The sequence below is a fragment of the Phocoena phocoena genome, chromosome 2, assembly GCF_963924675.1.
Source record: "Phocoena phocoena chromosome 2, mPhoPho1.1, whole genome shotgun sequence".
NCBI lineage: Eukaryota > Metazoa > Chordata > Mammalia > Artiodactyla > Phocoenidae > Phocoena > Phocoena phocoena.
In genome coordinates, this window is record NC_089220.1 from 106664919 (window position 1) to 106690392 (window position 25474).

Below are 25474 nucleotides of genomic sequence, written 5' to 3' on the forward strand. Positions count from 1 at the left end.
CTCCACGGCATATGGGATCCTCCCAGACCAGGGCTCCAACCCGTGTCCCCTGTACTGGCAGGCGGATTCTTAACCACTGTGCCACCAGGGAAGTCCCATATTTTATTCTTTTTAATGTTTACTTAAAGAGATCTGAGTTACTTGTCTTTTAATCCAGTATAGTGTGAAAAGAGTTTTTTCCCCTATCAAACTACAAAACAATCAATAATCCCAAATTCTACAGAAAAAAACCAATAAAATAAAGCTTTACACTACAGTAGTCCCCCCTTATCCACAGGGAATATGTTCCAAGACCCCCAGTGGATACCTGAAACTGAGGATAGCACCAAATACAAATATATTATGTTTTTCCTATACATACATACCTATTATAAAGTTTAATGTATAAATTAGGCATAGTAAAAGATTAACAATAATAATAAGATAGAACAATGTAACATATACTGTAATAAAACAGTATACATAACAATATACTGTAATAAAAATTATGTGAATATGGTCCTTCGCTCTCTCAAAATATCTTACAGTACAAGTTTAATGCCTTTCCCATCTTAACTAAGCACTTCTGCACTATGGCCATAACTTTTGCAGTCTGAAGTGCATCAGCAAAACTAGTACAAAATCCTATTTCCTTCTTCACAATTTCACAGATAGAAGATTCATTCTTATCATAGAGTTTAGGAACCTCAGCATAGATTTTTGTCTTTCCTTATGAAGTTGAGAACTTTAACTTTTTCACTTAAAGGAAGCACTTAACTGCTTCTTTGGCATATCCAAATTGCCAGCATCACTACTCTTGCACTTTGGGGCCATTATTGAGTAAAACAAGGGTTACTTGAACACAAGCACCGTACAAAGGGATGATTCACATCCCAGACGGGATGGAGCAGGACCACAGGAAATTTAGTCAGGTTATTCAGAATGGCGAGCAATTTAAAAATTATGAATTGTTTATTGCTGGAATTTTCCATTTAATATTTTCGGACCATGGTTGACAGTGGGTAGATTTGGATGGACCTAGAGACTGTCATACAGAGTGAATCAAGTCAGAAAGAGAAAAACAAATTATCAAAAAATAAATATGCAATATTTTAATGGATATACGTGGAATCTAGAAAAATGGTACAGATGAACCTGTTTGAAAGGCAGAAATAGAGACACAGACGTAGAGAACAAACATATGGACACCAAGGGGGAAAGGGGAGTGGGATGAATTGGGAGATTGGGATTGACATATATACACTAATATGTATAAAATAGATAACTAATGAGAACCTGCTGTATAGCACAGGAAACTCTACTTAGTGCTCTGTGGTGACCTAAATGGGAAGGAAATCCAAAAAAGAGGGGATATATGTATACATATGGCTGATTCACTTCGCTGTACGGTAGAAACTAACACCACATTGTAAAACAACTATACCCCATTTAAAAAAAAAAAGCGAAACCATGGGTAAGAGGTGACTGCTGTACTCACTGCCTCCTTAAATTAATCTAACCCCAAACAGGTTTTTTATCTATTCACCCTGTTACTAACAGGTCAGCTATTAAAGTGTGTGTACTGGGGAGGGGACTATACATCTCAGTTGGCCCAAGATGTTACCATTTTATGCCTGCTGTCCCCACATGTACCTTTTCACTACGGTAGAGGCAAAAGACCAAATGCCTATGAATATTCTAAGAATACAGTATTTTAGGTTATAAAACAATACATATATAATTTTGAAACAATTCTCTGAATATATAAAAGAAAAAATGTCATATCTAGAAAAAATGTGGAGAACTACACGAGAATTACCGGCAGTTACTCTGTGTGGTGAGATAGTTTTCACTTTTTTCTTTATATTTCCCTACACCATCTAAAAATTACTTTTTACAACAGCATATATTACTCTTTTTTTTTTTTATAGAAGATGTTGGGGGTAGGAGTTTATTAATTAATTTATTTATTTTTGGCTGTGTTGGGTCTTCGTTTCTGTGTGAGGGCTTTCTCTAGTTGTGGTGAGCGGGGGGCCACTCTTCATCACGGTGCGCGGGCCTCTCACTGTGGCGGCCTCTCTTTTGCGGAGCACAGGCTCCAGATGCGCAAGCTCAGTAGTTGTGGCTCACAGGCCTAGCTGCTCCGTGGCATGTGGGATCCTCCCAGACCAGGGCTCGAACCCGTGTCCCCTGCATTAGCAGGCAGATTCTCAACCACTGCGCCACCAGGGAAGCCCCAGTATATATTACTTTTTACACTTAGGAGGGAGTCATTTCCATTTGTTAAAATGCAGCTTTTCTTTCTGACCCAAGTCCTCATCTCATTTCAAAAGCATGCACTAGTCTTCTTTAATATATGTTATTCATTAAGAACTGAGGCAATGTGAAATAGTATAGAAAATTTTAGCCTTTAGGATGCAGAATATCTAAATTCAAGAACCAGCTTTGTTGTGGAAAATACAGAACCTACCTACCTTCCAGGATTGTTTAGAGGATCAAACAAGAATCTACATGAAAGTGTTTTAATGAAATATACTCATGTGAGCTATGATTACTACCACAAGCACATGGACAAACTATGTAACCTCTGATCTCATATATAAAATGAGGGGGTCTTATAAAGTAAGCTCCGATTCCCTTCTACATCTGAAATTCTGGTATTGACAGTGTCCTCTTAACTCAGACTTCTACTCACAACTAATTTATGTCTTCAAGAGGTGTACCTTTTTTTACTGATAACACTTCCCAGGTCTCCATGTTTTCTATCTTCACTGGGATACAGTCAGCTCTCCACATTCTTCTGGTAGGCCCTGACTGCCTGAAAGTTAAAGAAAATATGTATGGTCCTTCCAAACAGACTTTATATCCCCTCTTAATCTAATTTATATTTCATGATCTCCATCTGCCACATCTTGCAGTGTAGAGTAGTAGCTATGCACAGGACTCTGGAGCCAGGTGCCTAGGTCCAGATTCTGGCTCTGCTGTTATCACCAACACTGCAGTGTAACCTTGAACTACTTAATCCCTCTGTGCCTCAATTTCCTTATCTGCAAAATTGGGATAACAACAATGCACCTACTGGGTAAGTTTGTTGTAAAGATTAAACAAATTACAAATTATATATAAAGGACTGAAAACAGTGCCTGGCATATAGTTAATGTTATATGTGACTGAATTCTTTTTCTAACATTGCTTCTCTAAAAGTATAATGCTTACAGGCTAAGATCAAACAAACAACCAACATTCGCCTCTTACTTTTTTTCTCATTGAAAAAAATGTCTTCTTATTATTTGCTTATCAAAAATTTCTCCACATCATTGTAGTGAAGTCATACACACTCATCATCATTGGACATTTTTCTTTATTCTCTGTTCAAACCCTCTAATCCAACATTTCCCAAAATGTGTTTCCCTAGAAAATTTGTTCCACTAGTTCTTCTAGATGTTATGGGGGAAGAGGGCGAAGGTTCAGTGATCAAATAAATTTGCAAAATGCTGAGTTAATGTTAAACAGGTTCCTTTACTGTAGGTCTTTTACATGCTAGTATGTACTATATTACGTTCCAAGAGAGGAAAAAGTGCACAGTGTTTACCAAGTTTATTTGACCCTAAAACGCTTTTGTCAAGGCGCTACATTGGGAAATGCTGCTGCTCTAGTTGACAACTTTTAATACAAAATATGCTATGTTACATAAACTTAATATTTCTTAAATCTGATTCACACACAAAGCCTGTTCTCAAATTCACGCTGAGAAATCCAACTCAAAAACCTAATAACTGCTGCCTTGTACAAATTACTTTTTGAAATTTGTGAATATGAACACTGACCGTAAAAGAACAAACACCAATGACCAGCTACATATGCTAGGTGACAAGTTGTTATCTCATGATGAGATGTTCAGCTATTTATTGGCCAAATGTCCTTTAAACAACTCTAGTTATTCAATATTCCCAAGTTTTTTCTGAATTTTCAATAATAAAAACTTGTGCTCTTCCCTTTTTAAAGGAATTCACTACAGAACACTGTCAAATCATCCCAGAACCAGTTCTGATATAAATACAAGGCCATAAATATACAATTTACACTGTTGAAGAACTATCCTAAAAAACACCATCTAATACATGAACAATAGGATTTCACTATTTTGCAATCCCTGATGAATTAGTAAATCAAAGCAATGATCATCAACAGCTGCAAACGTCACAAAGAGAGATGACAAGACCTTACATACCTCCTGATGGAAACACAAATTCCTCCTATGAAGTACTCTTACCAAAAGAAAAAAAAAAAAATCTGATGAATTCTATCAATTTACTACAGGAAATTCAGGAGACAGAACATGTTAAATGACATTACAGTACAGAGATGCAATCATCAAAATGAAACTATTGGAAACTTCTCAAAAACCTGGTTTCTTTTAGCAAAAAATTTTAAGAAAAAAAGAAAGATGGAAGGAGAGTCTCAAGATTAAAAATGATTTAATATACAAGACAAACAATTGTAAAGTATGGACCTTATTTGTATCCCACTTCAAGGAAACTGTGTGTGTATAAAACAATCAGAAAAATATGAAACCTGATTACATATTTGATATTAAGAACTTGCTATAAAATTTTTTGGTAAGATAATGGTATTATGCTTATTTTATAAAGAAGAGAGAGTGACTATCTTTTAAAGATCCATACTGAAATACCTGAAATTTACAAATTAAATATGTCTCGGATATGGTTCAAAAAAGTCCAGAGTTGGGAGTGGGGTAGTGGTGATAGAAATATAGAGAAAATAATACTGTCTATAATAATTCTGGAGGCTCAATGATGGGTACATAGGAGCTGTTTAAACTATCCTTTCTACTTTTATATTAATATATGTTTAAAATACTTTGTAATAAAAAAGATTTTAAAAAAAACACTGTCTGGGAATTGAATTACCTACCTAGGACTGCAAATAGCCTCTACATATTCCCATAATAGATTAATGCACAGTTAAGCATAAGTGAGTTTAAGTTTACTATGAACAAATCATGTTTATAAAGTACTAAAAGAAATCATTTGACAAGAATTTCACTAACACTCAACATGCTAAACTCTCCTATGTAATTAACTCTTATTTACAAGTCTGTTAACAATATCTAGCTAATTTATGGCTTTCCATGAAAAAAATATAGTTTAATTATGATTTTTTTTAATTTCTATTTAAGTTGCAGACAATATTGCAGAGTCATCGCTATCTTTCTACTCCTGTGGGCTTATGGTACTTCTGGAGTTTATCGTCAGCAGACATACTGCATAAGTGCTCCAGCTCACTGAGCTCCAAACAGGACTAATTTTATCTTGTGTACAAGAACTCTTTCCTGCCTTCCTACTCTGAAATAAAGAGCCAAACCAACAGAAGGCAGACCAAGAGGGAGGGGTTGGTTATACGGAGGCAGTTACAAGAGAGTACCATGGAAAGGGAGAATATCACTGAGAACTGAAAGCTACAACTTAAAAATACAAAACATTCAGCAATTCTTTAGATTTTTGCAAAACAATGTCACGTTTTGTCAATCATGAATTACTTTAAAGTGAAATGATTCTGTGAATTTGCATCTGACTTTATTCCTTTATACAGCATATCTTTAAAGAGTTTTGAAAAATTCCTCTTCATATCTCAGACTAATTTAAATTAACCAAAGCAATTCAGAATAGTTTCAAAATGAACAGGGGAAACAGGTGACAGGTGATACTAAACTTTTATCAGCATTTCCCTACTGCCACACATTACATGATTCTTTTCAGAAGCTACCAAACTCTCTTTTTGACTTTAAAAAAGCAAAGTGCCCCACCCCTATGCTAATCTACAATGCAATCAAAACAGCATCAATATTACTACAGCCTAACTGTAAAAGGTCTTAGTGAAAAATATTGGTTTAAAAAAGATCAAAACAGTATTGTAATTATATTTTTAATTTATATTTTAATCTTAAATTTTATATCTTTAATCTGAATTATATTTCTCAAAAATGCCTAGGCTTTAAGAATAACACTAAGAACATGCCAATTACAACAGGCCATCTTTGCCCTTTCATCATGCCAAGTATGTTCTGCCTCCAGATTAAGCAACTTTCCAATCACTAATTTAAGAGATCAAGCCCATAACACCATACAATGCAGAAGTCCACCACTTACACGCTGGCAGTTTTGCAAAGGAATAGCAACTTCCTTTATGAATAGAACCTTCATAAAAGAGGGTCTAGCAACTAGAGGTTATTCAAGGGCTTGTTTATTAGGCAGCTACCTCTCTCCTCTGTGGAATCTTATCAAATGGCAGAATATCTACCCTGCCTATCCCACAGAGGTGTTATGAAGATAAATTGGGAAAATGTTTACCAAACTACTTTGAAAACTGAAAGGCTATATACAAATATAAGGCATTATTATTTCATTACTTGTTTGCACTCTAGACAGTTTGCAGACTAAACTTGCTACTTAATATCATTGTTTCAAGGTCTACCAAGAAAAACTTATTTCAGGGTATAAAGATTCACTAACATTCACCTTTCTATAGCAACGTTCAATCCTTATTCCAATTGTTGTTCTCTTCTAACATCTATTACCCTTCTTTGGCAGAAGAAAACTAGAAACATTCTTTAAGAAGTCAAAGCAACATGCGACACCTCAAAGTCTGTCTCACTGTCAACATGAGTTTCTGAACACCTATGTAGAATGGTCCTGCCCAAACGACATTATGTGGATGGGATTTTAGATCAGACAAAACCATCACACTGAGGCTGGCCATTTCCATGCTCTGCCTCCCACAGTTTCCACCAACACCTGCCTTTGTTTCTGAATTCTAATCCAGGCTCTACCACTTACTAGCTATGTGATCCTGGGCAAGTTACTTTACCTTTCTGTGCTTCAATTTCCTATCTACAAAATAAATGTGGCTTAAATAATAAACAATTCAACCAGATTTAATATTATTTATACAATAAAGTTCTTAGAATAATGCCTGGTGCACAATAAATGCTCAGTGTTACCGAATATTATTACTTTATTTGTGCATCTGGCCACTCCACCACACCACCTTCACTAAATTACATAAATCTCTCCATCATTCGTCGTCATTCCTTCTTTTCAAAAGAATGAGCAATTTTAAGAAGTCAAACTATGACCATATTACCGATAAAATTTCAATGTATCAATATATCACTGGATGTTTAGTTGTATAAGAAAGTTCAATGATACTTTATATAAAAGATACTGGGCCCCACATGCTTTTAAATTATATTAACACATAGATAATATAATATTCCTAGGCTATCCTAGCTTTCTACTACTATCAGTTGGCAAAGCTGTTTTTTGAATTGTATCACATAAAACTTCCCATGAACAGTTTTGTATAGTGACTAACAGGAAAGGTCTTCTAAAATGGCAAAATTTAAAAGGGCTTCTATAAATCCTACTATATTAAGTTTAAAAAAAAAAAGCTTGGATAATAACATATCCCTCCCCAAAAATCAAGATCAACGGAGACTTTAAATCAAGAGTTTAGAGTGAGGAAAAATAGCTTGCCAGAGCAAGAGGAAATATTATTATTACATTAACATATAATTAGAGGACAACCAAAGTATGTTAAACACTGCAACAAACACAAGAGCTACACTCCAAGCTTATTTTTTAAATATTACTTAGCACATATTTGAACAATTATATGCTCCTGATAATGTTATAAATTCTAAATCTTAACACTTCACATATGAGTGTCTAATGCAAAAAATTCACAGCATTGCTTAACTGATTTAATAGTTCTTCTGTGTCTTAAAATCTTAAAAAGGTAGAATCACTTAATCTAATTTAGAGATAACTTCACTCCACAGACAACTACCTAGAGCTGCATCTCTGGCTTACTATGTGTCAGGGACTTTTCTAGGCACTGGAATGAACAGGTTATGGAGTTCCTGCTCTCACAGAGTTTACATTCCAGTGAGGAAGACAAGTAATAAACAAGTAGACAAATAAATCATTAAATTTCAGAAAGTGTACTATAAAAAAATAAAGCAAGAGAGACAAGGAGAAATTAGGGGCAAGGTGATCACTAGTTTGTATAGTGTGTTCACTGGAGATCTCTAAAGAGGTAGACTCTCTGAACCCCTTTTTAAGCAGACACTTGAATGACGTGAGGGAGCAAGCAGTACAAAGACCTGAGGGAAGAACAGAGCAAGAACAAGTATTAAGCCCTGGGAATGCACCTGGCATGATCAAAGAACACAGCAAAGTTCAGTGTAGCAGAAGTGGAGTGAACAGAGAGAAGGAGACAGGGACTACATCATGGAGGACTTTACAGGCCATGGCCAGGAATCTGCCTGTTATTTTAATTATAAAAGGAAGTCATTATAAAGTATTAAATAGAGGAGTGGCTTATCTGATGAACAGTTAAAAAGATCATTCTAGCTGTGAAACGGCAGAATAGACTGTAGGAGGTCAAGTGAGAAAACAGGGAAAACAGTTAAGAGACTCTTGTAATTATCTAACCAGGACATGATGGTGGTTTAGACCAGAAAAATAAGGTAGAGATGATGATATCTGATCACATTAGAAATATATTCAAAAGACAGAACCAAGAGGATTTGCTGATGGGCTGATTATAGGGTATAAAGAAAAGAAACGAATCACATGTGACACCTAGGCTTTTGGCCTGAGTGACTAGGTAAATGGTCCTGCCATTTACTAAGGGCACATTGGGAGGAAATGGTGAGGACAGGAATCACAACTTCTGTGTTGTGCAAATTTAGTTTGAGAAGCCTTTTAGACAGCCAAATGAGATATGGAATAAGCAGATGAACTATGACACTGTACCTCAGGAAAGGGGTCAGGGCTGAAGATATAAATGTGGAAGTCAGTGAACATTCAGATAGTTCTTAAAGCCATAGAAACGGATAAATGTAGATGGGAAAAACATTTTTGTTTAATCTTCACATGAGCCCTATGAGGTAGCAACTATCATCATTCCCATTTTATAGATCAGAAAATAGGCTAAGAGATAAAAACTTATCCAACATCACTCTACTAGTAAGTGGTAATAAGTTAGAAAAACAAACAAACAAACAAAATATCTAATTAACTATAATGACTATGACCTTTCTCAACCGGGTTCATCATCTGAACCATAGAACTTGAAATGAATATTGGAATGAATCTTTTTCAACTCTCCCAAGGACAGTAGATAACTAGTGCCACTCTAGGTGCACTGGAAAGAAGTTTATTCTTCACATACAATTAATGCTCAAATGTCCTAGAACATTAGGGTTTAGTTCTCTCATGGAACCCCAGATGAGAAAAAAACTATACTATATATACTATTATTCTATTGTTATTATTCTACTACTACTACTACTACTAGTGGTAGGAATCACTTAAAATGAGAGAAAAAAAGATTGGTGAACAACATAAGTTACCATCTTGTGGAAACCTTTTCATGGCTTTGCTTTGTAACCAGTAAAATAAAGTGTTATTTGAGGGTTTTATACCACTAAAGGTGATTGTAAGAATACACCAGACCTCTGCTGATTCTACTCACAATCAGCACTCATCATCTGTTTTCCTGAGAACATCAATTCAATAGAAAAACACTAGAATATAAGCTCCTCCAATGCAAGAATATTTGTTTTTTCATTAATGTGTTCCAAGCACCTGGAACAATGTCCTTTTTGGTGAAAGAACCTAAATTTCCAGCCTCCCTGAGCAGAACCTGTTACCTTGTAAGATGGAGATGTTTTTCATGTTGTCTTAGTTTCTTGGCACCACTAAAATCTGATAGGATTATCCTAATCCAGAACTTTAAACTCTCGATTTCTTCTTCCTTAAGACTGGCCTTCTTTCTTATGGAAATAAAACAGATTCCAGATAAAGCCATTACTGTTCAAATAACTACCATACCATAGTGTCAATATGTACTGTATGTCCTGTTCAAAATAACTAGCATACAATGTGAACCAATAATTACTATCTCATACATACTCTAGAGGAAAAAATATTCTCCTTACAATTTCAGTTATCCTTTGTTAAACTCCACAAGTATTTCAGAGCACGGGTATTATGAATCAATGCAGCAACTCCATTAAATGCAAAAAGTTTCAAATGAGCAATTCTGGCTAGATCGGAAATTGCCTTCTAGTCAATTTCCCCTGCACAAAATAACCTACATGTCATCAGTACAGTATTAGTGGACAATATATTTCATTTTCAAGCTATAAGAACCTGCCAACGGGACTTCCCTGGTGGCGCAGTGGTTAAGAATCCGCCTGCCAATGCGGAGGACACAGGTTCAAGCCCTGGTCCAGGAAGATCCCACATGCCACGAAGCAACTAAGCCCGTGAGCCACAACTACTAAGCCTGCGCTCTAGAGCCCTAGAGCCACAACTACTGAAGCCCGCACGCCTAGAGCCCGTGCTCCATAATGAAGAGCAGCCCCCGCTCGTCACAACTAGAGAAAGCTCGCATGCAGCAATGGAGACCCAACGCGACCGAAAAAAAAAAAGAAAAGAAAAAGAACCTGCCAACAGCAGGCATTAAGTGCCCTTCCACGATGGGTTCCAGTCACTGAAATGACTGCAGGGCATTTTTTTAAATCACTCATCTCTGGCAAAAAAAAAAATATATTAAAAAGCACAACAACACATTCTGTTGGTAAGGCTGTGGTGAAAACAGGTGCTCCCATACATTACTGGTGGGAACGCAAAGTATTACAACACTCCTGGAGGAAAATTTGGCAATACCTAACAAAACTACATATGCACAGAACTTTTGACCCAGCAATCCTACTTACAGGAATCTACCTTCAAGATACATCTCTTACACTACAAAAATATATATTCACAGGTCACTTACTGCAAATTTGTTTATAACTGCAAAATATAGGAAACAACCTAAGTGCTCACATATAGAAGAATGACTGAATAACTTAGGATACATCTACACAGTAGAGTGCTATACAGCTGTAAAAAAGAATGGAGAATATCTGGGAATTCCCTGGTGATCCACTGGTTAGGACTCAGCGCTCTAACTACTGGGACCTGGATTAGATCCCTGGCCAGGGAACTAAAATTCCATAAGCCACATGGTGCTGCCAAAAAATAAATAAATCAAAATTTTTTAATTTTTTAAAAAAAAGAATGGAGAATATCAAAAGACTATCTCTTCAAAAGAATGAACTGTTGGGGTGATTTCCAGGACATATTAGTAAGTTGAAAAAAAGGTGCAAAAAGTATCTATAACATGCCACTCTTCATATAAGAAAGAAGGGAATGGGAAAAAGAGTTTGGCAGTTCCTCAAAAAGTTATCATACGACCCGGTAATTCCACTCCTAGGTATATACCCAAGGGAATTGAAAACATACATCCACATAAAAACTTGTACCTGAATGTTCATAATAGCCAAAAAAGAAAAAAGAAAAACCAAATGTCCAGCAACTGATGCATGGATGAACAAAGTGTGGTATATTCATACAATGGAATATTATTCAGCCATAAAAAGAATGAAGTACTGACACACGCTATAACACAGATGAACATAGAAAAGATTATGTTAAGTGAAAGAAGCCAGGCACAAAAGTCCACATATCATATGATTCCATTTACATGAAATGTCCAGAATAGACAAATTCATACAAACAGAAAGTATGGTTACTAGTGGCTGGAGAAGGGGGAATAGGAAGTGACTACTAATGAATACAGGGTTTCATTTCCGGATAATGAAAATGTTCTAAAATTAGGTAGTGGTGATGGTTGCACAACCTTATGAATAGACTAAAAAACAATGATTTGTACACTTCAAAAGGGTGAGCTTTGTGTTTTGTGAATTGTACCTCAATTTAAAAAACTGCATGCAAAAAAAAAGGAATACAAAAAAAACACAATCTGTTCATCTGTGTAAAAGATAATGTAAGGATAAAAGAGAAACTAAAGAAGCTGGTTACCTAAGGGCATGGAAAACAGGTGGGGAAAAGGGGGAGGGAAGGGAATGGGAATAGGGTAGTAGGAATAAGGAGTGACAATTATGAGTATATGTTTTTTTTGTTTGTTTGTTTGTTTGTTTGTTTTGCGGTACGCGGGCCTCCCACTGTTGTGGCCTCTCCCATTGCGGAGCACAGGCTCCGGACGCGCAGGCTCAGCGGCCATGGCTCACGGGCCCAGCCGCTCCGCGGCACGTGGGATCTTCCCGGACTGGGGCGTGAACCCGTGTCGCCTGCAACGGCAGGCTGACTCTCAACCACTGCGCCATCAGGGAAGCCCCGAGTATATGTTTTTTAATGTAATGTTTAGTAGCAGTAATGTTTCATATACCAAAAGAAATAAAATCAACCAGAATTGGAGGAACCCAAAATAGGATACAAAGAATGAGAACTGCATTACAGATGAATAATATAACCACACTAAAGGAAGTGAGGAACAAAAGAATTAACCTAAGTAACTTTGAAAAACAGTATGTTGACTAGATACTGTAAGGCTAAAGACAAGAAAATAAAACATGTATACAAATACTGCACTCATTGGTAAATATGTTTCTCATAAGGGTTAGCAATCGGTCACTACTTGATGTGCATTCTAAAATTGAACAAATAAATTAGTATACAGTATTATAGATAATGAGAGGCAGGTTTCTCACTGTCAGGAAAAGTTACAAATAAGAAACAGTTGGTACAGCAGAAACTAACACAACATTGTAAAGCAGCCATAAGCCAATAAAAATTAATTAAATAAATATATAAAAAGAAAAGGTTGGAATGAACCTTGTGGTGTCGGACTGGAATACAAGATATTAATATGAACTCAAATATGGTTTTTAAAATATAGAGAAAGACAAATACAGAAATAAGTGTGTGTGTGTGTGTGTCTGCTAGCATGTGTGAGCAGGTTAGTATATATACATATATCTCCTAGCTCTGTCCTCTGAGGGCCTAGGAGCAATGACACCCCAGTGAGCATACCTAGCATTCAGATCTTGATTTAAATTCTGTTCTCCAATAAAAGGAACCAGATCTCCTTAGAGAAGTAGTTGATTTCAGGACAGGTACAAGGAAAAATACAAGATCAGCATGGAATATAGCCTGTGGTGCCAGAATATAAGGAAGTGCTCAAAAAAGGGTGGAGGACAACCCAAAAGAGCTCCTAATATCCAAAACTGGAAGAATCTGAGCAATAAGATAATGATACTATTGAAGTAGAATCTGTAGAATAAAATAAATATCTATGAAGTCATACTTATAAAAATAAATAATTTAACAAATAAATGAGGAAGGGACATCTCTTTCTTACAGAAGAATTCCAATAATAAATGTAAAAGGAACGAGGGAAATAACAAAATCACCAGTAGGCAAATACCACAGTAATAACTGTTGCAGACAACATCCACCAATGGTTGCTAAAATCAGGGGGAGAAAGTTTGAGGAGAAACTACCTGCATAGTCTCAAAGTATGTCCCTTAAGATATGTATCAATTACAAAAAGAAAAATAGTAACTTTATAGAGGAGAATACAGCAGAGTTCACCTTAATAAAGCAATCAAGGTTAAAATATCACTAGCAATAAGACATATCAGCACCATGTACCCTCTAGTATGATGCACTGAAGACACATCCCTTTTGTAGTTTTCTGGCAAACATACAGAACCTCAATCTAATCATGAGAAAAACATCAGACAAACCCAAAATGAGAAATATTATACAAAATAACCGACTAGTACTCATCAAAAGTGTCAAGGTCATGAAAGACAAGGAAAAACAGAGGAACTGTCACAGATTGTAGATAAGACTAGGAAGATATAACAACTAAATGCAATGTGGGATCCTGGATTAGATCCTGGAAGAGAAAAAAAAAAAAAAATACATTGGGGAAAAACTGGTGACATTCATATAAAGTCTGTAGTTTAGTTAATATTTCACCAATGCGAATTTCCTGGGTTTGATCATTGTTATGTAAGTTTTCAACAATAGAGGATGCTATGTGAATGGTGTATAGGAACTCTCTGTACTGTCTTTGCAACGCTTCTGTAAGTCTAACATTATTTCAAAATAAAGTTAAAAATAAATAAAATCCATCAATCGATCATCTTATGCGAATGTCTTATTCCCTTGCTCAGGGATCTCATCTGGAATTTAATATTCCCATTAATTTAGAGGGTCTAGTAAGTGACAGCAGAACAAACTAAAATCATAAAAACCAGATCAGGCATCTAAAAAGTAAATTACCTACGTTATGTTTTTTATACCTTCTGCCTTTTTTATTCAAAAAAAATTTGCTGCTCTTGCAACTTTACTGGCTTTGCAAACTTCTTTTAAAACAACCAATTTTTTTTTATGTTTTCAATATCGTGATAATCTGTAGTATGTGCCCAAAATAACATATTTCATTTGTCTGTTAAGCCAAAGTTTTATTTACATAAAAAACTGTCAATAGATTATAGTAAGTTTGTTACTTATTATCACATAGTCGTCCAACCATAAAATTCATGGTTTTTTCTCAAGTCAATTTGCTTTTATCCTAATACAAACTTCTCTCCACACCCTAAACTACAAAGTCATCATCATTGTTATTTTAAGTTCTGAAAATCTGAATTTTAAAAAATCAGCTGTTCAATGTATGCAGTCTTTTATTTTTAATTTCAAATATTGAGTAATTTCGTCTTTTTTGGGAAAAAATGCTTGGGACATTAGAATTGTACTGTATTTATTATTTGCATCCTCTACTAACCAACCCAGCCTAATCAACAAGTCTTCTGAAATTCCTTTTATCAAATAAGATTTTCAGATGTTTATATTAATAAACAGATTAAGTGACATGTTTACATTTGCTTTCTCCTCCACGCACCACCACGATGCCTGCATTGGGAGTGGAATACATGACGAGCAAATGAATGGGTAAGTGTCACGAGCAAACAGCATGACTAGAAATTTAAGAAGCAAAGTGATAAGAACCTTAGAGAAAGCAAAATTCATATAAGTTTAGAATTACAAGAGGCCTTAATAGGCCATTCCAATGACAACCCCAGATAGATGACAATCTATCCTATTTTTAAAAGCCTCCAGATTTTCAACCTCCCTAGATGTCTCATTCTGCCATATAAAACTGTCATGTGATTTGGGGGAAATATTGCAAGACTATACTTTGCCCTACCTAATGCTTTCTTTCTTCAAATAATATAACAATAAATTTTAACTCACTTCCAAGATTTATGAATGCGTACAGGTGCTTAATACACATGTGTGTACATATATATGCACACAGGTACCAAGGACACTCAATTTTGCTTGTATAAACACACACTATAGAAATCTACATAATCAATGTCCATCCCATCCCATCCCATCCCAATCACAAAAGCACTAGGAAACAAACAATGCCACATAATGATTCGGGTCTAAAAATAACCAATGGGAGCCAATTTTATAAAGCCTTGAAGTAAACAGGTTTCTTCCCACCATAATAATCAAAGTTTATTTGCTTTCCACAAATACTACTCCTTTACAGCACCCACCACAGGCAGAACTGTAAAGACACATATGTCCTAGATCCAAGTAAATAATAATTTTTAATGTTTTCTTTTTTTAAAAGCATTTAGCTAATAATCATTTTGGAAGAGGGCCCAATGAAAGAGATAGTGATGACAGAGTACAGCCCGTGCTAACGAACAAGTAACCAGTTTTAATCAAGCAGGTCAAAGAAGTGACTCAAATAAAACAAATCATTTTTCCAACATGTATAGAATGGGGAAGTCCCAGTCAAGGATGAGCCAAAAACTATTTGAAAAAATTAAGTGTCTGTTAGGAAATACACCAAAATGTTAACCATGAAATGCTACCTCTGGAAATGGAATTACGAGGATGGGTCAGTGTGTTCAGATTTGGTATTCTTATTATTCTGAGTATCCATATTTTCTACTGCATTATAGAAACCATTGTTAAATTAAAGCAAAATTCTGTCCCTGTGTTTCACAGCTCTCTAGGATGCACAGCATGTCTTTTACATAACCTCCTGGGAGAAATCGTACCAGCTCCGGTCCTCCTGTGTCTCCCAAGAACCTGCCACCCATCACAGGAAAGGTTTCACTATGTTCCCTGAGACAGCTTCAGTCATCATCCTCCTCATCTCACCCCAGAGACTTAACAATGCATCTCGTCTCCCCTCCCAGTAGCAAAAGCTTTATAAATTGTTATTTTATAAAGGCAGAAGATTTGAAGAAAGGTTTACCAGATCATGAGCTGCCCCCACCCAAAAAGCAGAGCAAAAGGGAAAGACACGTCGTCCCAACCTCCACCCCTCCAAAGGTGGAGGGTGACGGGGGGCACCCGGGTCGCGGCTCTCCTCGGATCCCGAAATAGAGTCGGGCAGCCACCCCACCCCGCGGTCCGAGCCCCGGTGGGGGGCGGGACTCTCGTTAGCAGATAAAGGAGTGGGGGAGGTCAGAGACGCGACCCCCGAGGCCCGTGGACTGATACAGCAAGCCGCCAGAGGGGCGGGTTCCTCCGCCCTCTCGGGCCAGCCGCTCGGCTTCTAACGCGGCTCTGTAGCCGCCCGGGCAGCGAGAGGCCTCAGGGGCCGAGGAGCCGCACCGCGCCGGGAAGGCTTCCTCAGGCCTCTGCCTGCCTCCCACCCAGGACCCCGGTGGCCCCCTTCGGCGGCGGCCCCCGAACGGCTCCGGCTGGCCTTGCCGGGCCAGCGGGGCGCACGCACAGGCGGCCTGCAGGACAGAAGAGAAGGCGTTACCATACGCGGCTCCAGAGCTGGCGGGGGTGGGGCGCGGCTCCGGCGACCCGAACCAGGCTCGGCAGCGGCTGCGGTGGTCGCGTCCTTTATTTTTGCTGCAGCAGCGGCGACTTGTCAAAGGGAAAGACGTAGGAGGCGGCGGCGGCGGCGGCAGCGGCGGCAGCAGCAGCAGCAGCAGCAGCGGCGGCGGCCGGCAAGTCTCGCGGGACTTGGGCGGAACTCTCGCGCAGCCTGGAGCCCTCGCCCCGCCCCCCAGGCCTAGCGCGGGAGGCAAGAGTAGGTGGGGGAGGAGTGCTCAGTGGAGGAGTGTTCGGGCCAGGCTGCAGGAGAACGGGAAAAGAGACTGGGATTTAACAATGGATGGGGGTGGGAAGCCTAGATTCTAAGAACACCCAGTTACCGTGCAGCCCTCACCTTTCAGCGCAGAGGCCAGGCAGCTCGGTGCGTCCGCGAGGGTCGGACTCCGCATAAGGCACAATTGGGGGTCGTTTCATAAACGTCGGTGAGCAGTACGGGGGCCAGCCAACGTGCCCCCTTTTCCTCGTGGTGGGCTTGGAAGACCCTACTGCCCCGCGTCCTGTTGCTGCCAGATGGAGCGACGCGTGGAAAAACTGGCTGCAGAGGCTAGGCGGCCACACCCCTTTATCTCGGACTCGCGCCACGCGCTCTGCGCTCTTTATCTCCGACACCAGCCAGCCCAAGACTTCTGGCCGGTCAAGTTCAATCACATGAAAGCGGTTCACTTGAGTTACTTCTAGCTTTTTATTCATGAATTTGTGCTGCAGGACTGCCAAAACCCTGTAGATGCTGGGGCCTGCGACCCCTCTTTTTTCTACTGAGGAACACAGAGGTAAATTATGACTTTGATCTTGACCTTGACCTCTACAGTGAAGTCTCATGAGTGGAGGGACCCTGACTGGCCTATTCATCACTGTGTCTCCAGCACCTAACACCGGCCCAGGTGCTCATTAAGTTGTGGAATGAATACACCGGTCCCCGTCTTCCTTCTGTACCTGTTCTTACTCCAAGACTCCGCACTTATAGCCACCATCCTGGTATCCTTCGTTGAAAATTTTCTAACGAGCAGCAGTTATGTGTAACTGACTGAGGTCATGGAGCCGATCGCTGCCCTCCAGAAGTTCACAATCTAACTGGGGACATATGAGGAATATGCAGCATACAGGCCATGTATGTGTCACTAATGTAAAAAATTGTGATATAGGCAGAAGAGGGAGTGCTTGCCCCATGGATATATGCGGAGATAAGTTGGATATATGCGGAGATAAGTTGGATATATGCGAGGCAGTTTAGCCTAAGAGTTTTTTGACTCACTGTCAAATAATTTGTTTCACTGTCACATAGGTGAGAATTCTGGAATCCCACTTACCAGGTGTGTGACTCTGGACAAGTTGCTTGACCTCTCTGAAACTCAGGTGCTTATATGTCAACTCATAATGTTAGTTTTTATTATCACAGGGCTCCTGTGAGGAGTAAAATATATGTAAAGGGGCTTCCCTGGTGGTGCAGTGGTTGAGAGTCCGCCTGCCGATGCAGGGGACACGGGTTCGTGCCCCGGTCCGGGAAGATCCCACATGCCGCGGAGCGACTAACCCCGTGAGCCATGGCCGCTGAGCCTGTGCGTCCAGAGCCTGTGCTCTGCAACGGGAGAGGCCACAACAGTGAGAGGCCCGCGTACAGAAAAAAAAAAAAAATATATATATATATATATGTAAAGCTCCTGGCACATATTAATTACTCATTAAATGCTAGGCCTTATTATGTGTGTAACTTTTTTTTTTTTTTTTACAGCCTTTCTAACCTGTAAATACGGCTAATAATGGGTATCTTGCCTGCCTCGGAGTATCATGGGAGTCAAATAACATAGGAAAGTACTTGCAAGCCTAAAACTCTCTATAAATATGACACATTATTTTCATTCATCCGTTCATTTAACATATCTTTGTTGAATGCCTATCATAAACCAGGCACTTGTGCAAGACACTGAATATACTAAGTTGAGCAAGCTTTAATACCTGTCTTCAAGGAGCTTATGGTGTAATGGGAGGAGGAAGGGAAGAAAATAGGTAAGTATAATGCCATGTGAGGAGACTGCAAGTGATAAGTGTATGGGGGAAGGATTCAGTGAGAGGAAGGACAGCTGAAACACTTCTTGGAGAAGGAGGTTTAGAAAGATAGCACACATAATGAGGATCCAGTAGTCCATTTCCTAAAGAGTGATCCGTAAATCAACTCCAAAATAACTTCAACAAATTGCTCTGTTGTGGGTTGTGAGTTCTGCTTTGTTCTAATAAAATGCACATCTCCTAAACCGTTAGAAAAGAGTCTTTGATGTGAAGTCATTGTATATACCCATTAGCTTTGAAGAAAGATGGAATTAATGGAGGGAAAGATCAGTGGTATCTTAATTAGAAACATTTTGTTCTTACAGCTTCTTTTTAAACACCAGAAAAAGAGAATGCATTCCCCCTCACATACTTGGTCTCCAGGAGTTCCCTTCAGCCAGTCCTTCTGATCCAGGTAATACTGCCTATCAGAAGCAAAGAAGCTTTTCCAAAATGTGAAAACAAAACCTTTTTTTTTTTTTTGCGGTACGCGGGCCTCTCACTGTTGTGGCCTCTCCTGTTGCGGAGCACAGGCTCCGGACGCGCAGGCCCAGCGGCCATGGCTCACAGGCCCAGCCACTCAGCAGCATGTGGGATCTTCCCGGACCGGGGCATGAACCCATGTCCCCTGCATCGGCAGGCGGACTCTCAATCACTGCACCACCAGGGAAGCCCCCTTATTTTTAAGTGTTTCTTTATACTTCACTCTTTTACGAAAAGACTTTGAGATAGATATTAGCACTTTATTCTTAATCATGTTCCCCACAAAGAAACTCCAAGAGAGTGTATATATTATTCAATTATTTCTAACATTTATTGCTGCCTACTCTGTGTAAGACATCATGCCGGAACTGTAGGCTATACAAAGGAGGTCTGTGCCCTCTCGGGTCCTGAAAACTGAAGGTGGAGACAAATGTCCATGAAAAGATACCTAAATGACCAACAATGTGGATTCCATTGCCCTGTATTTTTTTGTTGGTTGAATGAGCAAAATTGTAAAGTTAGGCACCCAACTTCTGAAACGTGTTTACCCTACTGCTCCACCAGAGAAGGAGGATACAAAGGAAGGGCAAGATGTTTATTGTAACTTGATATTTATAGAGGTAGGATAGGTATTTTAGTAGGTCCTCTAGAATATGTCATCCTTTAAACAGAGTGTAACTATTGCAGTTTTCTCTGAGTACCGGTAAAATTTGAAACTGACCAAACCCAAGGACCAACTAAAATTATTCTGGAAGACAAAGACTTGCACAAAACAAACAAAACCAGCCATCAATAAAAAGCAGTATGATATGAGCTAAAAAGATGGTGCAGAAAATAAATATTCTCAGAACTCAGAAAAGAGAAAAGATTTCTAGACAGAGAGAACTTCACCCAGGTGGTAGAATTTGAAAAGGGAGCTGACAGCTAAATAGAAAAAGTTACATATTCTGATAATGATGTAGTCTCAAAACGCCAACCTCCAGGCCACAAAATTTGCCTAGAATTTTTAAGGGTATCTACATATGAGAACACACTTGGTACCTCTTTTCTCCCTAACAAATAATTGATCTGCCAAAGAGGTTTGAAAGGAAGCAGGGATACTAAAAATAGGACCACAAGATTGACAGGTAGTTCTTTTGGAAATGCAGTCCGTTCTTGCTGAATGCAAACCTTATAGAGTTCCCACTTGAAATCCATATTCTAAATGAAATATCACACATACCAGGACAGCCCACTATCTCACCAGTATTCATTTCCCTCGTAGCTCCTTAAAGCTGCAATGCAGTTACCATTTTTAGGTAAATTAGCTTATTTTTACAACAGTTTGTGAACACAACTGCCTGAGGCACACACAGATGAACATTTTCTCACTCAGCAGCAAGGAATGGAACATTGATGCTGAGGAAAGAAAACGAAACTGTAGGGGGAAAAGTATGCCTCCAGTGAGGAGGAGGGAAGAAGAAGGGAACTAACATGTATGTAGTGCTATCCGTGCCAGATACTGTGGTAGCACAGTGGGAACAAGATGAACAAGGCAAATCTTTGTTCTGGAAAGAAACTAGTAGAGGAGGTGTATATACAAGAAACTAGTAGAGGCGGTGTACATACAAATAATTGTAACGCAAGTTAGAAAGTTCTAAGTTCCATAAAAGAACTTTTTTTTTTTAAAGGAATGTTAGAACTTATTTAATTGGCTCTGGGCCTAAAGAACGTAGACACATTATAATTCTCTTGAGACAGATTCGAAAAATATGGAACGCTTCACAAATGTGCATGTCATCCTTCCACAGGGACCATGCTAATCTTCTCTGTATCGAAAAGAACTCTTTTATCCTTTTTAAAGGACTGGGGAGCTTAAAAGAGGGATAGTTGAATTGCAACATTTTGGACCAGGGAAAGTTCATGAGAAATGGGGCCTTGAAGACTGAATGGTTAGTTTTGGACATGTGGGAATGGGGAACATTCTAGGCACAAAGAACAACATAAGCACAAGTGTGCTCAGAATGAGCAGGCAGTCCAGTTTAGCTCTGGCCATGTGGCATTTATGTTATCCAGAACTCCTGGTTGCAAGTGACAGAAACTTCCCACCTGAATTTGCCTGGCAAAGTAAAGGAGAAGAATTAGCTTAAGGAATCCAAAAAATTGTTGAACAGTCAACATAAAGTGGTGGGGGCAGTAAACAGAGGCTTCAGGAACTTCAGCACCATCAGAATTCTCTTGCTTCGTCTTTGCTTCCCTTGTTGCATTGGCTTCAGTTTCTTTCAAGACTGGCTTTCTTTATATATTAGGAAATACAGCACCCCCAAGTTTTACATCTTACTATTGCCACCATTAGAGAGGGACTACCACTCTTAATTCAAGCTTGAAATTAAGGGGAAAAGAAGTGCTAATTGGCCAGGCTGGGATCAGTGCTCATCCCTAGAACAATCCCAGGGGCCCAAGAGGAAGGGTAGGGCACACCATAAATGTACACCATTGTATTCTCTGATGGTTTGAGAAGAAGTGGAGATGGGTCTGGAAAAGCAGTTGAGTCTTGTAAGGCTGTGCTCTGGGAGTTGGAAGGACCGAAATTGGCATGTGTACAAGGGGCAGATCAGGTGATCAGGAAGGGGAGGAGATGTTTTGGCCCAAAATTATGGTGAACATTCACTGGATTATCAGGTTAAAACAGGGTTGAAACTTTTGTCATTGTTCAAAGTGATTAGTGTTTTGTCATTTCAATCAAGATGTAAAACATAGAGGGTCTCTTACACTGACATTGCACAGCAAGACCTGGAATCCTTCAGCCTTCTAGCTGGGTGACTTTAGGTGGATATCTTAACCCAACTGAGCCTGAATTTCTTCACTGAAAAATAATAGTATAATGACAGCTAACATCTATTGAATCTAGATGTTCTAAGCACATTTCAAACACTATTTCATTTAATCCTCAAATCAACCCTACAGGGCTCTATAAATCTGCGATAGTAATCCCCACTCACAGGATTATTGTAAAGATTAAAGAAACTGGTAAAATGCAGAGCCCATTTGCCTGGCACACAGCCAGCACTCAATACATCCTTATTTTTAATTATCTGTTTCCCAGAAAAGGAAACTCCCCTCATTTCCTGATTGCCTTGGGCACCAAAAGCTGATACTTTGAGAAAACAAAAACAAATGGAAGAGAAGAACTCTATGACCCCTTGTGTCTGACATAGAGCCAGTTAGTTAGGCTTGACTTAATAGGGGCTAAAATAGGCCAGGAAGAGAAATACTACAAAATACTAGAAAGTAGGATATTGAGAAATGTGGTTGCGGAATGCCAACTGAATGAGATTGGGGTAAGTTCACTTTCTTTCTTTTTAAAAGGATAAAACTACCCCCAAAAGTTTCATCTGTATAGCTAGCTGATCTAAAGAGCCATTTGAAGTTGCTCTTCTCTTTGACCTGAATGCTATCAAATGACTGGGATTATTCAACCAAGGGAAGGAAATAACATTGACTGAGAAAAACCAATGTGCTTGGGCCCTCTGCTGAGCTCTTTAGATACATTAATATCTTTTACTTCCACTGCCATCCAGTAAGGTGAATATCTTCTCTGCATTATACAGATAAGAAAACTGAGGCTGAGAGTTTCGAAGTGACCTGGTACAGGTCACCAGCTAGTAAGTAGCAAGGCTGGAATTCAAACACAGTTCTGTCTGACTTCAAAGTCAAGAATACAAAATAGTAAGTCCCACTTCCTTACCAGGGAGAGATACTCAAGGCATGGGTACTACCGAAACCTGAGAAAACTGATGAACTAATAGGCAGTTCTCAACTTCTCTTTCCTCTACCCTTTCTCCCATGGCCATCCCTCTCGCTTTTTTGACAACACCTGGGCTCCAGACTGCAGGCTGCAAGCTCTTCCCGAAGACTCTCTTCTCAAAATGTATTGTGTCTGTCTTCTCCTACTCTGTACCATATCGATACTGTGTCCTCAAGCGTGCTCATCCCTCTAGTTAACACATTTGCATTCTAAACTGGACTTCCTGGGAGTATCGCACCAATATCAAGATATAAATCGAATGACAGAAATTTCAGAACCATGAAGAGGGGGATGGGTCAGAGCAGAGACAAGTAGGCCTCTGAGAGCTCCCCAGGTTGTACCACATAGCTCTTCATCCCACTCCACACCCCAGCTGTGAGTTCCCTGAAAGCTGAGCCTGGGCCTGTCATGTGCAGTGCCTGGAAATTAATAAATACATAATGAATGAATAAATGAAAGGTCCCTGAAACACATGACTGCCCCTTACTTTGGACCACCCCATCAAATGTGCCAGCTGTTCCAGGTGACAGGATCTTTTTGTTTGTTTGTTTTGTTTTGTTTTTGCTGTACACGGGCCTCTCACTGTTGTGGCCTCTCCTGTTGCGGAGCACAGGCTCCGGACGCGCAGGCTCAGCGGCCATAGCTCACGGGCCCAGCTGCTCCGCGGCATGTGGGATCTTCCCGGACCGGGGCACGAACCCGTGTCCCCTGCATCGGCAGGCGGACTCTCAACCACTGTGCCACCAGGGAAGCCCCCCAGGTGACAGGATCTTTATCCTCCCTTGGCAGAACATTCCTTCCCATACCCTCCCTCAGTGAGCTCTGCCAACCCTCAAACAAGGTCACAATGGACCGTGTCTTAGTGGATGACGATGGACCGCACCAGTATGAAATATGGAATAAAGCTTTCTAGAGCACGGAGAGAATGAAGAACAGGTTTGCCTGTGTGTGGCAGTGAATGTGAGTTACTGCAGAAAGTCGAAGCAATCACCAAAAATCCAACAAAACCATCATTTTTTTTGAGAAATATTCAACAAAGAGTAGTCAAGATCCTTTTGAGGATCTACACATATGTGGATGCACTCCTGGTTACAAACCAAAGTAGTAGAAATAAAAAGGTACTTTATTGGTTCATATAACTGAAAATTTCATGGATATATCAATCTTCAGAAATGGCTAGATTCAGGTAGTCAAACAAGATCATCTTGGACTTTATGTCTCACATTCTGTCTCTAGACCCTGCATTCTTCTGGGATGGCTTCATTCCCAAAGTAGCTCTCTGTACCTAGAAAGAATCATGGCACCTAGCAGCTCCAGACTTATATGTTGTCCTTAGAACTGTTTAAAACAAAACAAACAAAAACTGCAAAATAAAACACCCAATTAAAAAACAAAAAACAAATGAAACCCAAAAATGCATAGCACAAACTAAGGTGAACATTCATGTCACCACCATCAGATCAAGAAATAGAATCTTGCCATCTACTCCAGAAGCCCCATCCATGGGCCACTTCCCAATCACAACCCTCCCCAGATCCTGATTTTTATAATAATCACCCTAACGTACATCCCTAACCTGGACTTTAGTCTTGCCCATTCTCCAAGTTAATACATTCGCAATCTCTTTCAACCCATATCTCTCCCTCTATCCCTTTACTATACCCAATCTGTTGAAGAATGCTTTTGACTTGTACAACTTCCCAGTCTAGATTTTACTGATTGCATATTCTTGGTGCAGCTCGACATGTTTCTCTGTCCCTTAAATTTCCTGCAAATATGTAGCTGCATCCAGAGACTGGATTAGACTCAAGTTTGGTCCCTTTGGCAAGACCACAGGAAGCACACAATGCCTTTTTAAGATCTTAACATCTACTGATTCCTAATGTCCATATCTACTAATTCACTGAGGGCTGCTAAATGATGATGTTCTAATCCAAGAATTACCAAACTATGGCCTATAGGCCAAATCTGTCAAACTTCCCATGTTTTTATAAATAAAGTTTTATTGTCAGGAAGTGACAGGCCTGGAAAGCCAAATTCCATCTCTTTGTATGCAGCAGGCTTCCAGTCCCCTCTGAGGTCCTGGAATCTCCCTGGGACCAGATTAGGGTACAGGTTGCCAAAAGTCACAGAATATACAGACTTTCATCCTTCTCCTTGAGATATCAAGGAGTCTTCCTTCACTCTCTCTGCTTCCAGCTATCCCACACTAGAATAATTAGCCTCTCTCCCTTCTTCTAGAATCCCCTCCAAGGAACTCAAACTTTTGGAAACCGAACCTAGGACAGGGACTTCCCTGGTGGTGCAATGGATAAGACTCTGTGCTCCCAATGCAGGGGGCCCGGGTTCAATCCCT

The 25474-nt window shown here is 39.4% G+C and overlaps 1 protein-coding gene and 1 pseudogene across 1 annotated transcript in view; both read right to left on the bottom strand.

The window, feature by feature from the left end:
* HERC1 (HECT and RLD domain containing E3 ubiquitin protein ligase family member 1) overlaps positions 1-16853 on the bottom strand; it is a 216052-nt gene extending 199199 nt beyond the window's left edge. Inside the window, exon 1 of the mRNA XM_065872693.1 lies at positions 16726-16853. The gene's annotated coding sequence lies outside the window, so the exon portion shown is untranslated. The remainder of the gene's footprint in view (positions 1-16725) is intronic.
* Positions 16854-21076: 4223 nt separating this feature from the next.
* On the bottom strand, positions 21077-21177 carry LOC136119497 (U6 spliceosomal RNA; annotated as a pseudogene).
* Between the last annotated feature and the right edge of the window lie 4297 nt (positions 21178-25474).